Here is a 10391-nt window from a genome sequence, read left to right as displayed (position 1 = left end):
GAGGCTTTTTGCTCCTGTAAAGATTTACAGCCTCGGAAACCCTGTACAGGGTCGCTATGAGTCAGAACCGACTCCACGGCACATAACAACAACAACAATCTAATCTTGGAGTCCTGATGTGGTGCTGTAGGATAAACACTGGACTGCTAACCACAAGGTTGGCAGTTCAAACCCTCTATCAATAACAACAATCTTTACAGAACCAGACTGCCACACCGTTCTCCCATGGAGTGGCTGGTGGGCTTGAAGCAAACACTTAAACACTGTGGCACCTGGGTTCTTCTGGGCTCCTTATACTTTCTTTTTTTTTTTTTTTTTTAAGTTTTTATTGTGAACTGAGTGATAGGTTTACATGGGAGAACATCAGCTTTACACCATTTCATTGCAATGATTACAGTCTCCTCTGTGCATCATCATTCAACAATATTTGCTTCCATTCCCTTTGTGGGTTTTTTTCTTTTTTGTGGGGGAGGAAAGGCGCGGATGTACATAGAAATACTCTCAGACATATATAATAATTTAAACAACCAAAGGGCACGTTCAGCAAGCCTGCCTCCTGGCTGCCAGCACCCAGTCCCTCTTTTTCCATGTCCTTATACTTTAGCGTAGTGGTTACGAATCGGACTGCTAACCTAACGGTCAGCAGTTGAAACTATCAGCTGTTCTGTGGGAGAAAGATGAGGCTTTCTGCTCCCGTAAAGATTTCCAGCCTCGGAAACCCTGTGCAGAGTTGCTATGAGTTGGAACCGACTCCATGGCACATAACCACCACCACCACCACCATACTTTCTTGATAAGGATTCTTAAACCTTGAACCTTTTAGGTTTCCAGACTGATGAACCTAGAAATGTAGAACCTGAGGGGTAAGGAACCCCTAAATCAGGGCTCTTAAACCCTTAGCCAGCACCCTTAAATTCTCAAGCAGGTCTCTTAAACCCTGAGTCCCCGCTACTTTTCAAGTCGATTCTGACTCACAGCGCCCCTAGAGGACATAATAGAACTGCCCCGGAGGATTTCCAAAGCCTGATCTTTATGGAAACAGACTGCCTCATCTTTCTTCTGAGGAGCAGCTGATAGGTTTGAACTGCTGACTTATCGGTCACTGTACCACCTTAAATAGGACTGGAAAACTCTCAGCAAGTACCCTAAAAGCCTTAACCAGGACCTTTAAGCTCACAAAGTAGTCGCTTAACCCAAACACTTAACCCTGATCTATAACTGATCCGTTGTGTGGCCCTTAGCTGTAATTAGCCTCCCTGAGCCTTAAATATCACAGCTGGTAGACACTATTGTGTCTCATTTTGAAAACAAAGAAATAGACTCAGCTAGAGAACATGGCTTGAATGTGAGATACTGGGATTTGGACCAATAGTCCTGATTTAATTTCAGACCCTGTATAAGGAGCTCTGGTAGCGTAGTGGTTACGAATCGGGCTGCGAACCTTAAGGTCAGCGGTTCGAAACTACCAGCTGCTCCGCGGGAGAAAGATGAGGCTGTCTACTCCCGTAAAGATTTACACCCTCGGAAACCCTGTACAGGGTTGCTATGGGTCGGAACTGACTCGATGGCACTTAACAACAACAACAACAATAGGGTTTCCGTGGAGTCCTGGTGTGGCACTGTGGGTTAATGCGCCAGACTGCAAAGCCATTTGAACTGCAAGGTTGGTGGTTCAAGCTCACTAGCTGCTCCTCGGAAATCCTATACAGGATCACTCTGGGTCAGGATTGACTCCACGGCACTCAACAACAACATAGGGTTTCCGAGGCTATAAATCTTTATGGGAGCAAAATTCCTCATCTTTCTAGTTTTGAACTGGTGACCTTGAGGCTGGTAGCCTGATTCGTAAGCACTACGCTCCCAGAACTCCTCTTGAAATGTAGTGGGTTGGTTAATTTCTATCTCTGTTAAAAAAAGTTCTGATGACAAAGTTTAAGGCTGAAATACACCTTCATTTTTAAATGAGAATATTCTGTAATGTGATTGTGGTGTGACCTACATTCCTCAATAGTAATCCAGACTGACCTTCTGTCTGACCAAGATTGGTGCTAACTGGTGTTAGAACTGGGCATGAGGTCCAAGTCTTCCTACAGAGAATACACTGAGAGGAGTGGACTTCTGGGTACCTGTATTTCAGAATAGTAGTACTGCAGTGTGAAGGGGGTTTAGGTGCCCTTTGGACTATTCATGTAACTTTTCTGAAGGCTTGGAAATGTTGGAAATATATGAGGGTGGGGTGGGGAGAATAAACAGGAAAAGACAGGGACCAGTACTACATTGCGTTTAGTTGATTCTTTTCTTTGAAACTCTAAAAACATATCATTTTGTGTGAGTATATAAAGTCTTTAGGGGCCCTGGTGGTGCAGCACTTAAATGCTTGAAAGGCTGGTGGCTGGAGCCCATCAGCCGTTCTGTGAGAGAACAAGGTGACAGTCTGCTTCCCTAAGGACTAGCCTTGGAAACACTCTGTTCTTTAGGCGCACTGTGAGTTGGAGTTGACTCGAAGACAGTGGAATTGACTCAAATCATGCTCCTTCCTCATGAAACCACCAGATTTTGAATTCCTGAATGGCAAAACATATAGGTATTACCTTATTCCTGAAGTGAAAAGAGAATTACGTAAAGGAATTGAAGGTCAGAAGGCGTTCTGGTCGACCACACAAAATTCCTATCTGAAAATCTTCTGCTCTTTTAAACAAATGCATTTGCCATGAGCTGAATTGATTTTACATCTCATTTGGATTTATAGTGAGGAGGGCTTGGAGAGGGTGTTTAGCTGATTCTGACATTATCTAAGTGAGGAAGTCAGGGTCCAAGGGACCTCAGGGACTGTTCAACACTGCTTAGCTAGCTGGTGGTGGGGCCAGTATCGAAACTAGTCTAGGACCCAAGTTCCCTTAAGTTGGATTTCCTTCCCTCTGGGCTCATCCTGAAGAGTAGTGTCATCTGTAGAGAATTTCTTCCAGATATTTTTCTATTTGGCTTCATAGAAGCTGTTCTATTCAATTATTTACTATTTGGAAGAAAGAAGTAATAGAGTGCTTTTATTTTAAAGGGGCCCAAGATTTCTAGGCTATAGGCACATAAACTGACATGACCTAGTGTCTGCCCTAACACTGTGGTAGCCAATAGTGTTGTCCACTGTGGTAACCAATAGTCTGTGCCTATTTACATTAAAGGAGTCCTGGTGTGGTGCTGTGGGTTAATGCGCTAGATTGCAAAGCCATTTGACCTGCAAAATCGGTGGTTCAAGCTCACCAGCTGCTCCTCAGAAATAATCCTATAAGGGTTGCTATGGGCCAGAGTCGTCGACTTGATGGCACTTAACAAGAACAACAACATATACATTAAAAAAACAAAGTCAGTTCCTCAGTTGCACATTTCAGATGCTCAATAGCATATGCGGTTAGTAACTCCCATTGTACAGTGCTGGTATAAAGGGTCTGTAGTTTCAAGACAAGAATCTAACTAGTATAAAATTAATATGCTAAGTCTAGAAAATTTGATAGAATGCTCTCCCATGTCTCTGTTTATTTGTTGTGCTGGGTTATTTGAGTTATATCTCACTGATTTTGCAAATTAGCTATATAAAAAAAGCAATTTCTTCATGCATTTGAGGGAAATTGTGGAATGATAGTTGAGGGATGGATGATGAAAGGAATTAAAATGTTTGTCAACTCTCCTAGTCCTGAAGTTTGATTCAAGTTTTTTGTTTTCTTTTTTTTTAAATCCTGTAGTTTTCCTAAGAGGAACTAAATTGTTTTATAAAATAAGCTCAGAAAGTGGGTTGTAACTTCACCTTCAATGATGGGGAAAAAATGTCAATGTCCAGAAAAAGTTTGGATCTCACAGTTGTATCTCTTATGAAACTTCATAACGAAATGGGAAAATTGCAATGGTGTTCCATTTCTAAACTATTATTTAAAGGTTGTTCACACCCACCAACTGCTCTGAGGGAGAAAGATGAAGCTGTCTCTCCTGTGATTGTTTATTGCCTTGTTCATGTGTTCATCAGGGTCACTGTGTGTTGGGATCAACTTAATAAGAACAATGGGATTCTACCAGCCTGGTCATCAGTGAGCCACCCAATTAGAAATATTTTGTTTCTGCGAAAGACTTACATATGAAGCAGAGAAAATGCACTAGTTTTTAGAAAACAAATCAGCTCTTGGAACTTTCAGCACATTTGATAGGGGGAAAATGCATGCAAATGAGATGCAGGAGCGTGACAGTTCTAAGAAAAGGAGACAGCTCTCTTCCTTGAACTTCTGCTACCATCTTCAAGTTCAACAATAGTAGGTGGAAGATGCCTTTAAATTGTCAAGCAACTGCTAAGAAACAGGTGGGGTTCAGGCCATTGGACTCAGACATCAGAGTCCCCAGGACACTGTGGCATGGTTTGTTCTGTGTTCACTAAACTCAGAGCATAGGTGTGGGGCAACACGAATCAGCAGTATCACTTGAATGATGACCTTGTACAACTTCTTTCTCATGAAAGATGGAGTTCCCAGATTTCATGCTAATGTATCATTGCCCCGGTATGGCAATGTAGGATAAGCACTGTATTGCTAACCACAAGGTCAAAGGTTCAAACCCACCAGCCAATCCTCCGAAACCCTATTCAGGGTTGCCATGAGTTGCAGCTGACTCGATGGCACTTAACAACACCAACATCATTGCCTTGATTTTGCTAACCACAGGGTTGGTAGTTTAAACTCACGAGCTGCTCCCCAAAAGAAAGCTGAGGCTATCTGGTTGTGTAAACAATTACAGTGTCAGAGACCCTCCATGGTCGCCATGAGTTGGAATTTACCAGATGGTAATGAGTTTGGCTTTTCTTGGTTTTCATTGTTGCTCATTAGGCCCTCAGGATTGGCTGAGCACAAATCTCACAAGTAAATGAAATCCAGCGCTCGTTGTTTCATAGATTGCCACACACTACTAGCAATGTAAAGTGTTTTTTCTTTAGTAATTTTACTTCCAAGGAACCCACCAAGAGACCAGTCTTGCGACAGAGAGGAAGCAGGCAGCAAGGAGTCTGGCTTGGGGGGACGCCTCCCCCAGCATCCATCAGAGTATGAGGCTGCAACACTGCAACAGATGGACTCTCAAGGCCTAACTTCCCTGGCTAGTGGCAGTTTGTCCCTGATTGTTAACCTAAAGGTTGGCTGTTAAACCTACTCAACAGTGCTGCAGATTTTCTGTACAGATTCCAACCCAGAAAACCCGGAGGCACTCAGTTTGACTATTCTGTAACACACGGGGTCGCCATGAGTATGAACCATCTCAACAACAACAGATTTTGTTTGTTTTTCAAGGTCCAGGACTAGTAACATGTAGCTGGTGTTGTTGAGTGTCAGTGAGTCAGTTCCAACTCTTAGCCAGCCAGTATAGCTTTTCTGAGGCTTTGCGGGAGCAGGTAGCGTCATCTTTCTCCCGTAGAACGACAGACGAGTTGAACTGCCCACTTTGTGGTTCACAGGCCGGTGCTTTTCCTCCAGAGCCACCATGCTCCCCATGTGGCAGTGTAGTTGTTGTTGTTAAGTACCATCGAGTTGTTTCTGACCCATAACAACCCTGTGTACAACAGAACAAAACACCATCCAGTCCTGTGCCATCCTCACAGTTACTGCTATGCTTGAGCCCATTGCTGCTGCCACTGTGCCAATCCATCTCATTGGGGTCTCCCTCTTGTTCACTGACCCTTCACTTTACCAAGCATGATGTTTTTCTCCAGGGTCTGGTCCCTCTTGATACTATGCCCAAAGTACAAGAGATGAAGTCTGGTCATCTTGGCTTCTAAAGAGCGTTCTGGTTGTACTTCTTCCAAAACAGATTTGTTTGTTCTTCTGGCAGTCCATGATAGTTTAAATATTCTCCTCCAACACCATAACTCAAATGCATCAATAGTTCTGCGGTATATCTTATGCACTGTCCAACTTTCACATATGTATTGGACTATTTAAAATATCATGGCTTTGGTCAGGCTCACCTTAATCCTGAAATTGACATTTTAGCTCTTCAACACTTCAAGGAGACCTTGTGTGGCAGACTTGCCTAATGCAATATGTTGTTTGATTTCTTGACTGCTGCTTTCCATGAGTATTGGATGGTGGATCAAAGCAAAATAAAGTCTTCAATCTTTTCTCCCTTTATGTTGATGTTATTTATTGATCCAGTGGTGAGGATTTTTGTTTTCTTTACATTGAGGTGCAACCCATACTAAAGGCCATGGTCTTCGATCTTCATCAGTGTTTTAAGTCTTCTTTGCTTTCAGCAAGCAAGGTTGTAGCATTTGCATATTGAAGGTTGTTAACGAGTCTTTCTTCAATACTGATGCCACATTCTTCATATAATCCAGCTTCTCGAATTATTTGCTCAGCATACAGATTGAATAATTATGGTGAAATAGTACAGTCCTGGTGCACATCTTTCCTGGTTTTAAACCATTTGGTGTTCCCTTGTTCTGTTCTAATAACTGCCTCTTGCTACAGGTTCCTCATGAGCACAATTAAGTGTTCTGAAATACTCATTCTCCATAATGTTATCCAAAACTTGTCATGATCCACACAATCGAAAACCTTTATGTAGTCAGCAAAGCACAGGTTAATATCATTCTGGTAGTCTCTGGTTTTAGCCAAGATCCATCTGACGTCAGCAATGATACCCTTGTTCTACGTCCTCATCTGAATTCGGCTTGAACCTCTGGTAGTTCCCTGTCAATGTACTGTTGCAGCCATTTTTGAATTATCTTTAGCAAAATTTAACTTGCATGTGATATTAATGACATAATGTGGTTGTAGAGTCCTTGAAATGTAGCCAGCCCGAATTGGAATGCCTTGTATGTGTAAAAATGCAACAAAATTTGTACAAAAAAAGTTTAAAATATCTCATGAGTAATTTATAAAGATTATATGCTAAAATGATATTTTAGATTAACTGAATTAAGTAAAATATACTTTAAAATTTTATTTACCTGAAAATACAGCCTCGGAATCCCTGTGCAGGGTCACTATGAGTTGGAACCGACTCCATGGTACTTAACAAAAACAGCAACAATGAACTTAACTAAGGAGCTCTGGTAGCGTAGTGGTTACGAATCGGGCTGCTAATCTCATGATCAGCAGTCAGCAGTTCGAAACTACCTGTTCCTCAGGAGAAAGATGAACTTTCCGCTCCTGTAAAGATTTAGAGCCTCGGAAACCCTGTACAGGGTCGCCATGAGTTGGAACCGACTCCACGACACATAACAAAATGCACTTAACTAAAAGTCAGAGGGTGAAAACCAACCAACCTCTCCATGAAAGAAAAGACACGGTTATCTGCCCTCATAAAGATTATAGCCTAGGAAACCATGTGGAGACAGTTCTGTTGTATGAGTCAGGCTCACACCACAACAGAATATTTAAAGTACATACACTGCTGATTCTCTATCCAGTGACTTTCACATGAACTTCGGTTCACTCTCTTAGCCAGAACTTCTCCTAAAGCGTAATTCAGCCTTGATTTTCAGTTGCCCATTTTGTTTTAAAACCTGTTAAGTCATTTGCGACCAAGTTCATTCCCACTCATGGTGACCCCATGGGCTACAGAGTAGAACTGCTCCATAGGGTTTCATGGCTGTAATTGTTACAGAAACAGATCGTCAGGTCGTTCTTATTCTGAGCCACTGGGTGGGTTTGAACCGTTAATCATCAGTCGTTAACCACTTGTGCGAGGCAGATTCCTGTTTTAGTCCCAGGCATTTTCCTAAGAGTTGTCACAGTGACTTTGAAATGAAATACTGTCAAATAGGACAACTAGAGACTTTCTTCAGACACTTGTTTAGACAGGCTTTAAATTTTTGCTTGTTTTGTTTTTGCTTCACTAAAAATCTAGTCTTTACATATTTACCTTAAAAAAATAAAATTAAATTTATGTGCTCCTCTCCCTCCAAAGAAAATTGTTGTTGTTATGTGCCATCGAGTCGGTTCCGACCCATAGCGACCCTGTACAGGGTTTCCGAGGGTGTAAATCTTTACGGGAGCAGAAAGCCTCATCTTTCTCCCGCGGAGCAGCTGGTAGTTTCGAACCGCTGACCTTGAGGTTCGCAGCCCGATTCGTAACCACTACACTACCAGAGCTCCTTCCAAAGAAAATAGGAAACATTATAAAGTTAGAAACAGAAGCTAAGAGAATTGGGCATGTTTTTCTGTCTGTCTAGAAAATTCTTGTCTAATAATCTTTGGAATGAAGTTTACTGTTTATGACTGTATGTGTGTGTGCACACAGAAAGGATATGTGGGTTGGGTTTCAAACAAAAGTTATTTCCAAACGAATTTATATATAAGTTAATATCAAGGGAAATGAAAAGTCAAGCCTAGCATTATTTTTTAGTAATGAAAGAATACACTTGGGAATATGCTAATGATGTGTAGATATTAATACGCATAATTTGGCTGCCTAATATTGATTTAAGTTGCTCATTCAAATTCACTTTATTATCAAAATGAGCCATTTTGTTTTACAGTGTTTGCCTCGCAGACAATGAGAATGTTAAACTATATTTATTAGGTAAATAATGCTCTTTTGCTGACTTTGCTATGCAAAGAGAGTAGTGTCTTGTCTCTTTCATGATTTGTTGCACTTTGAGTTTGTGTCCAGACAGGGACCTGGTTAGTTATGACGTTGCCCTCTGTTAGCACCTTTGGGAACAATGTCCAGGGTTGAAAGTATTCTAGTGACCAGGGCAGAGATTTTTTTTTTTTTTTTCTTCTCTGTGAAACTAACATGTCCTAGGGCTGACCTTCAGCCATGAAAGCCGACCTGCATGCGTTTTTTTCCCAAATAAGAATTTTTTTCTCAGTTGGAGAAAACAAATAATTGACAGGTGCTCTGTAAAATCTCATGTGATCATTAAAATCAAATTAAGATTAGGAACATAACCATAGCAAATCCTAGGCAACTGTAAATGATAAGATATGCTTTTGTATTGGATCATGTAAACTGTCACAAGAACATGAGGATCACCATAGTACTGGTTTGGTTTGGTACTTTATCGTACTTATAGCATGAAGCCCTGGTGTGGCGCCGTAGAATAATCACTGGACAGCTAACCAAAAGGTCAGCAGTTCAAATCCATCAGCCACTCCTCAGAAATCCTATGCAGGATAGCTATGAGTTGGAACAGACTCAATGGCATGTAGCAACAACAACAACAACAACAACAATGTAGCACAAATCCCTGGTAAGATAGGCACTAGACTGGTAACCACAAGTGTGACAGTTCAAACCCACCAACCACTCTCACAAACCCTATAAAGGGTTGGGATCACCTCAACAGCCACAACACCACCATAGCATGAATGAGTATTTTGTGAACAGACTCAGCTGGCTTGCATAGAGATGCCCTGAAGACATCTTCCTTTTTATAAATGTTGTTGTTGTTGTTATGTGCCATGGAATCGGCTCCAACTCACAGCAACCCCGTACAGGGTTTCTGAGGCTGTATATCTTTATAGGAGCAAAAAGCCTCATCTTTCTCCCACGGAACAGCTGGTAATTTTGAACTGCTGACCCTGAGATTAGCAGCCCGATTCATAACCATTATGCTACCAGAGCTCCTTTTAAATAAATTGTTTTTAAGTACTATGGAGTCGGTTCCAACTCATAGTGACCCACCCTGTACAGGGTTTCCGAGGCTGTAAATCTTTACGGGAGCAGAAAGCCTCATCTTGCTCCAGTGGAACCGCTGGTAGTTTCGAACTGACAACGTTGAGGTTAGCAGCCCGATTTGTAACCACTATGCTACCAGAGCTGCACGTAAATCTGCCATACAAGAATTCACGTAAATGTGTTTCTAAATCCATATGTAGTTTTAACGTGTGCTCCTTCTTAAGGTAATGAGCTCCATCTGTTTTCTACCCACAGAGTGGATTGGCATTTCTTTCTATTGCTTTAAATTTAACTTTCTACAATTATTTGTAGCATACATCTTTGAGTTTAGTAAACAGATCTGAGTTCATTGAAACCATGGCCTTCGAGGGTGGTGCAGTGTGACGAGAGTTGGTCTGGAAAAGCAGTCAGGCATCTGATCCAAATCCCAGCACCATCTGGTTATGTAAACTTGCACCTTCTTGAGTTTGTTTTCTCATCTGTAAAATGGGACTAATAATACTTGCTGTGAAAATATTTTTAAACTTGAAAACTTATGCACAAAACCCAAAAATCCCTGGCCTGGTGTTAGCATACTTCTAAGATGGCCTGTAGGCTTTTCCCTATTGACAAGAGATCACTGAGCACTCTGATCTTCTAAAATAATCTTAAAAAACAAAAAAAAGTTCCCTAAGTATATGAGGAGTCTTCAAAAAGTTCTCAGAAAAAAAATCTATTATCTTTTTTCTTAAAGTTTT

Source organism: Chrysochloris asiatica, unplaced genomic scaffold, assembly GCF_000296735.1.
Source record: "Chrysochloris asiatica unplaced genomic scaffold, ChrAsi1.0 scaffold00006, whole genome shotgun sequence".
NCBI classification, from domain to species: domain Eukaryota; kingdom Metazoa; phylum Chordata; class Mammalia; order Afrosoricida; family Chrysochloridae; genus Chrysochloris; species Chrysochloris asiatica.
Note: the sequence above shows the minus strand (reverse complement) of the source record.